This window comes from Cebus imitator, unplaced genomic scaffold, assembly GCF_001604975.1.
Source record: "Cebus imitator isolate Cc_AM_T3 unplaced genomic scaffold, Cebus_imitator-1.0 Scaffold266, whole genome shotgun sequence".
In the NCBI taxonomy this organism is placed as follows: domain Eukaryota; kingdom Metazoa; phylum Chordata; class Mammalia; order Primates; family Cebidae; genus Cebus; species Cebus imitator.
This window is the reverse complement of record NW_016107581.1, coordinates 394,429-401,823: the sequence shown is the minus strand read 5'-3', so window position 1 is coordinate 401,823 and position 7,395 is coordinate 394,429. Positions and strand designations below refer to the sequence as shown.

The 7,395-nt window shown below is 45.1% G+C and overlaps 1 protein-coding gene across 1 annotated transcript in view; it reads right to left on the bottom strand.

Moving 5' to 3' along the window:
- ARHGAP35 (Rho GTPase activating protein 35) overlaps positions 1-7,395 on the bottom strand; it is a 136,503-nt gene that overhangs the window by 62,605 nt on the left and 66,503 nt on the right. The gene's annotated exons all lie outside the window — the stretch shown is intronic.

Here is a 7,395-nt window from a genome sequence, read left to right as displayed (position 1 = left end):
AGCTAATTTTTTTTTGTATTTTTAGTAGAGACGGGGTTTCACCATGTTGACCAGGATGGTCTCGATCTCTTGACCTCGTGATCCACCCGCCTCGGCCTCCCAAAGTGCTGGGATTACAGGTTTGAGCCACCGCGCCCGGCCAAGCTCACTGCAGTCTTAACCTACTGGGCTCAAGCGATCTTCCCACCTCAGCCTCCCAAAGCTGGGACCAAAGGCATGCACTCAGGCTAATTTTTAAATTTTCTGGAGACATGGGGGTCTCATTATGTTGCCCAGCCTGCCAAATATTATTTCTTTTAAACCTGATGCCTAAATGACACAACTACTAAGTGACAGGCCTCGGATTCAAACCCGGGAAGGTCTTTCTCCAAAGCCTATGCTTGTTAACATGATTAACACTGAGATCCTCTGCTTCGAAAGGATTCAATCTTTTTATTTTGAACTTAAATAGAGAAAAATTACTCTAAACAAACGGTAAATTTCCTAAAGCCAAAGAAATACACTTGAAATTTTGGCCTTTTGTTAAAATACCTACTAAAAAGGGAAAATAACCAAACAGGATCAAGGTAAATTAGACCCAGGTGTATCTCCAGCACTTCAGTTTCATTTTCAAGTTGATGAAACCAATTTAGAAAAGCAGATTTACTTAGAAGTGTGCACAGCCCATAAACCTAAAGTGTTTAGGGATTTTACATAAAACCCACTGAAGGAAACAACGAGCCACCAGGCCACAGGCCACAGGCCACCTATTCCCTCTCCTTCTCCTGCCCATCTTCAGTCTTGCTAGTACCCCTTTACACTGGAAAAAAATCACTTCCTGTTTAGTCTGAGATTCTTTGTGAACTTCCTGTATAAACAAGTAGCAAGAAAAGAAAAAAAAAAAGAAAAGATCAGAATAAAATGTACACAAGGAAAGAGCAAGACCATTCCATTTCTGGGCTGCTGGGTGACGTTACTTCAAATGACCAACCAAAGGCAATGGCAATCCAATCTTCATTCAGCCTGCTACCTGACTCAGTATGGAGAATGCTATAATGTGAATGGATTCTGGGATTCCCGGGAAGAACCACGCACTCCATAAAGCCTGTCCCCACCCACTGTGAGATACCCACTCTTCATAAAGTGGTAGCATAGCCTCCCAGGTTTGGGGGAGTGGCTGCTGCTTGCTCCCCTCATATTACTGAAGCAAACAGGCTCTGACTTCAGACATTTTACCAAAGAAGTAAGGAAAAGCTAATTAATGATGTATGATATACCTTTATAGGAAATATTTTAACCAGTCTATACTGTCTCTCTATCTAGCATCCTCTACTTATGTGTAGTATAACATAAAGAATTTAAGGTCGGGTGCAGTGGCTAATGCCTGTAATCTTAGCACTTTGGGAGGATGAGGTGGGTAGATTGCTTGAGCTCAGGAGTTTGAGACCAGGCTGGGCAACATGGTGAAACCCTATCTCTACAAAAAAATATAAAAACAATTAGCTTGGCACGGTAGTGTGCGCCTATAGTCCCAGCTACCTGCGGAGCTGAGGTGGGAGGATTACCTGAGCCCAGGAGGTTGAGGCTGTAGTGAACTGAGATCCTGCTACTGTACTCCAGCCTGGGTGACAAAGTGAGGCCCTGTCTCAAAATAATAAATAAGAGGGCTGGCCAGGCTCGGTGGCTTATGTCTGTAATTCCAGCACTTTGGGAGGCCAAGGAGGGTGGATCACCTGAGGTCAGGAGTAAACCAGCCTGGCCAACAGGGTGAAACTCTGTCTCTACAAAAATGGAAAAATTAGTCAGGCATGATGGCGGGTGCCTGTAATCCCAGCTATTAGGAAGGCTGAGGGGGAGATAATCTCTTGAACCCAGCAGGTGGAGGTTGCAGTGAGCCAAGATTGCACCATTGCACTCCAGCCTAGGCAACAGAGCAAGACTCCATCTCGAGGAAAAAAAANAAAAAAAAAAAAAAAAAAAAAAAAGGCTGAGTGCCTCTATTTCACACACTGTTCACACTGTTGCAACGAGATAACAAGGATTCAAGCAATGCTTCCCCCCTTAAAAGATTTCTTAAGTTTTTTAACTTAAGGTTTAAAAGGTTAAAAGTCGAAAAGTTTTTATATTTAGAGTTTAAAAGGTTAGCTGTATAATCTAAATAACCGAAGAGCATCTGTACTTAAATCATTCATCCATCTTCTGTCATTCAAGTTTTTAACAACCTTAAATCCTGCAGGATATGCCTATCAAAACTAACGGCGCTGTTCTTCAATAAAACCAAGGCTTCCAAATAAACTGCTGTGAAGGAATAAAAACGGAACTGAAAGGAAGCTGCAAGGAAGCTACTCCTAATCATCTTAAAGCCTTCTAATCACGGTTCTAGTAAACAGACCACAAAGTTTAATCTCCTATTTCCCCACCCTCTCAATACTAGGAGCAAGATGATGCTGGTGCGCTCTAGCAATCTAACTTAGCCAGGAAATTTAGCCTCCATCAACTGAATACTTTCTACATACCAGACCCTAGCATAAGTTCTTTTTTAGATCGGGTCTCACTCTGTTACCCAGGCTGGGGTGCACTAGCGCCATCATAGCTCCCTGCAAACCTTGGCCTCCTGGGCTCAAGGGACCCTCCTGCCTCAGACTCCCAAAGTGCTGATTACAGATGAGCCACTGCACCCAGTCCGTATAAATTCTTTACAAGCACTCCAGATTCACAAAAGATTTGTGGGTGTTAAATACTCCATTTTATAGAAGCAACTCCTAGAAAAAGTCAGTAACTTGACCAAGTTATGTCTGTATGACTGCAAAACCTGTGCTTTTAACCATCACCACTTATAATATGGCAAAAATTCTTGGTATGGAGAGAATAAATAAATGGATGACTGAGTAGGTGAATAAAAGCACACTAGCCGGGCTCGGCTGTAATCTCAGCACTTTGGGAGGCTGAGGTGGGCAGATCGCTTGAAGTGTCTGAGACCAGCCTGGCCAATATGGTGAAACCCGTCTCTACAAAAAATACAAAAAAAAATTATCTGGGTATGGTGACACATGCCTGTAGTCCCAGCAACTCAGGAGGCTGCAGTGGGAGGACTGCTTGAGCCCAGGAGGTAGAGGCTGCAGTGAGCCAGCACTCCAGCTCCTGCCTGGGTGACAGCGGGAGACCCAGTCTCAAAAAAAAAAAGGTGGCGTCTCAAAAAAAAAAAGGTGGCACACTGATCAATGATTATCTGGAGGACTTCTAAAAGTTTCTAAAGGTCCTAAAGATCCACTCACATAAAATACCAGGGAACTTTAAGTTGGCAAAGGAAAGAATGGGGCACTCTGACAGCTATTTTCAAATAGCTATAGAGCTACCTATTGACTATGGAGCAGGCTTCTTTTGTATGGCTCCAAAGGGTCACGTTGGGAGCGATAAGAGAGACAGAAGGCTAACTGAGACAACTGCCCCTATCTCTTTCACCTCAAAGAGTCCAAGATTTAGTTCAACCCTTCCATTTACAACAGTGGATGTGGAGGGTAAGCTTTTGCAGTAGCATCACCCCACCTCCTTGCTGAATGACGTGGATTCAATCTCACTCTCTCTTTTTAAAGACTTAAACGAACTCTGGTTTACAGAATTTCAAAATACCTCCTTGAGATAACTGAAAACTCCCTAGGGTGTCACAAAATTGGAGCTCTTGCAAAACTAATTCTAAACCTTCCTAGTAAGGAAATCAGAGTTTGGGGTGCATGCCAAGAGCTGGGCCAGGCTGCTGATAGAACTAACACTTCAGGCATCTGAAGGGTTACTGGGCATATTTCGGATGGGAATGCCATTCTCCTGAGTGGCCTGCCAGATGTCTCACGCCTCCAGTCAGCCATGTGTCACTCTTTAGGGAGTTATTGGGTGTACTTTCAGCAGCAGGTACTTGAAGAGAAGAAAGTGACACCACCCAACATCTATCTTCTTCTGGAGGCACTTACTTATTAGCAGGCCAAACGGGAAAAAAGCACCCTGCCAGAGGAAGTTAATTCCTGAGAACAATCTCCACACGTGTGCCTCTAAGTTTATTTATTTATTTTTTTACTGAGATGGAGTCTCACTCTGTTGTCCAGGCTGGAATGCAGTGGAGCAATCTTGGCTCACTCTGCCTCCCGGGTTCAGGCGATTCCCCTGCCTCAGCCTCCCAAGTAGGTGGGATTACAAGTGTGAGCCACCATGCCCGGCTAATTTTTGTATTTTTAGTGAAGACGGGGTTTCCCCATGTTGGCCGAGCTCGTCTCGAACTCCTGAATTCTAGTGATCCACCTGCCTTGGCCTCCCAAAGTTCTAGGATTATAGGTGTGAGCCACCATACCTGGCCACCTCTAAGTTTAGAGTCCAACTGGGTCAAAAATGGAATAGAGATTCCTTAGGAGTAGCTGGGCATGGTGGTAACTGCTCTGCACAATTATCCAAAATCTCATGACCACTCTGCAAGGTAAGGGTTATTTAGACTCATTTTACAGTTGAGAAAACAGAGACTCATGGAAATTCATACCCAGCACTTAGTGTGCTGTCATCTGTGAACGCCAAAGCCCCATGCTCTTTCCCCTGCATGATCAATTTCCACCACGATGAAATGCCGCTGCCATACACCAAGGACTGGGCCAGCCTGAAACACCTTCCCCTTGGCCTTTTAGATGGATTTAAAAAAATAAACATAGTCCATTGCTTTGTACCTCACGGTTTCCTTAAAAACACATCTGATTTTTGGTCTTGACGCTAACTGTGGCAAAGTTTATAAATAATAGTTTATGCCAGTAGTGCACCGGGGAGAAATGGTGCCCTGGTAACTACCTCTGGTCTCTCGGCTTTTCAGACACAAGGGCATAAAGAGGAAACTCCCAGCTGTGGCGGAGTAAGAAGCTACGTCTGTCACTGCCTCTGCTCCTCACTGGGCCGTAAGCCCACTCCACAGACCCTGTCCAAGTCCACTGGGGCAAGAAAAAGAGTAGAATGGCAGCCAAGGGATAGGTAAGAGCCAAGAGAAGGGCCTTCTATCAGCTGGGAAGATGGTTGGGTTCCAGGGCCTGACATGCAGTGGGCACTCAACACATTTGCTGAACACAGTTTCCAATAATGTACTGGGCCAATGTTCTTTTCTGTTTTTTTTCAAATTTAGCTGAGAGGCAGACTGTCTCTATGGTACAGATTCTCTTTTTTCCTTATACTGTGCTGCTCATACTAGCGTGTGAGGAGGCGAGGCTCAGAAGGCCTTGTTCATACTTTGGCAGTACTGTATCATAAGCCTTTTAAAAACCACCAGATGAAGTCCTAATTCCCTCTGTAGGTCCTGAATGAGGTATGGTCATTTATGTACACAAATAACAAAGACTCTACTGGGTTAAGTTCCTAGAAGGCAAGAGTCTTGGCTTTTTTTTTTTTCTTTAATGAATTTATGAATTACCTCAAGGCCACATAACAAACTAGCAGCAGAGCTAATACTAGGACCATAGTTGTCTCCTGCCCTCAATGAACTTCCAATCTATTTGGTAACAGAAGACATATCCACAAGAAACAAAGCTGATCTAGGTACCACATGAACACGTACCAGCTACGCAACCATGGAAAAAGGTAAGGACCTGACTAACAGCACATGGGCAGTCCCCGTAGCTCCAACGGAGAGGTCAGCTACCCTTTTTGGGTAAAGAATATTCTATCTTGTCTCTTGCCTCCCGCCGCCCAAGATGAAAGGAAAGAAGGCCAAGGGGAAGAAGGTGGCTCTGGCTCCTGCTGTCGTGAAGAAGCAGGAGGCCAAGAAAGTGGTGAATCCACTATTTGAGAAAAGGCCTAAAAATTTTGGCATTGGAGAAGACATCCAGCCCAAAAGAGACCTCACCCGCTTTGTGAAATGGCCCCGCTATATCAAGTTGCAGCGGCAGAGAGCCATCCTGTATAAGCGGCTGAAAGTGCCTACTGCAATTAACCAGTTCACCCAGGCCCTGGACCGCCAAACAGCAACCCAGCTGCTTAAGCTGACCCACAAGTACAGACCGGAGACGAAGCAAGAGAAGAAGCAGAGGCTGTTGGCCCGGGCCGAGAAGAAAGCGGCTGGCAAAGGGGACGTCCCCAGTAAGAGGCAACCTGTCCTTCGAGCAGGAGTCAACACCGTCACCACGTTGGTGGAGAACAGGAAAGCACAGCTGGTGGTGATTGCTCATGATGTGGATCCCATTGAGCTGGTTGTCTTCTTGCCTGCCCTATGTCATAAAATGGGAGTCCCTTATTGCATCATCAAGGGGAAGGCAAGACTGGGACGTCTAGTCCATAGGAAGACCTGCACCACTGTTGCCTTCACACACGTTAACTCGGAAGAGAAAGGTGCTTTGGCTAAGCTGGTGGAAGCTGTCTGCACCAATTACAGATATAAGAAGATCCACCGTCACTGGGGAGGCAATGTCCTGGGTCCCAAGTCTGGCTCGCATCACCAAGCTAGAAAAGGCAAAGGCTAAAGAACTTGCCACGAAACTGGGTTAAATGTACACTGTTTCTGTAAATAAAAATAATTAATGCAAATTAAAAAAAAAAAAAAAAGAATATTCTATCTTCTGTGGGAACAGCAGGGAGAGCTACTTACTGACCCTACACTGTCAACTTCAAGTATTTGCTTTTGGTCTCCATAAACTATCTTACATATGTGAAGTTACTTATCCAGATTTTAGGGTCAGAAAATACGGTCACTAGAGTTGTACCGTCTAGTATAGCCTTTTAAACCTTTTAAATGCTTGGTGACATATCTAATAAAGGAAATAAAAAACGGAACCCAGCTTGTTGGATTCACTGCCTTTTGCCTTTTTTTTTTTTTTCTTAGGTGCCTGGACACCAGACCTAGAGATTCTGATTTAATTGGACTGAAGGCAGAGTCGGGTGGTGGGGAACTCAGCATCAGTTTTGGGTTTTTTGGTTGTTTTTTTGAGACAGTGTCTCACTATGTTGCCCAGGCTGGAGTGCAGTGGTTTAATCACGGCTCACTGCAGCCTCAACTTCCCTGGGCTCAGGTGAATTCTCTACCTCAGCCTTCCAAGTACCTGGAACTACAGGCGTGCACCACCATGCCTGACTAATTTTTTATAGAGACAGGGTTTTGCCATGTTCTCCAAGCTAGTTTCAAACTCCTGGGCTCAAGCAATCTGCCAAACTCGGTCTCCCAAAGTATTGGGATTACAGGCGTGAGCCACCACGTCTGGCCTTTTTAAAAACAGTTAACACCAGCCAGATGCAGTGGCTCATGCTGTAATCCCAATACTTTGGGAGGCCCAGGCGGGAGGACTGCTTAAGGCCAAGAGTTTTGTGTCTAGCCTGGGAACATAGCGAGACCCCACCTTCAAAAAGAATTTTTTTTGGCCAGGCGCGGTGGCTCACGCCTGTAATCCCAGCACTTTGGGAGGCCAA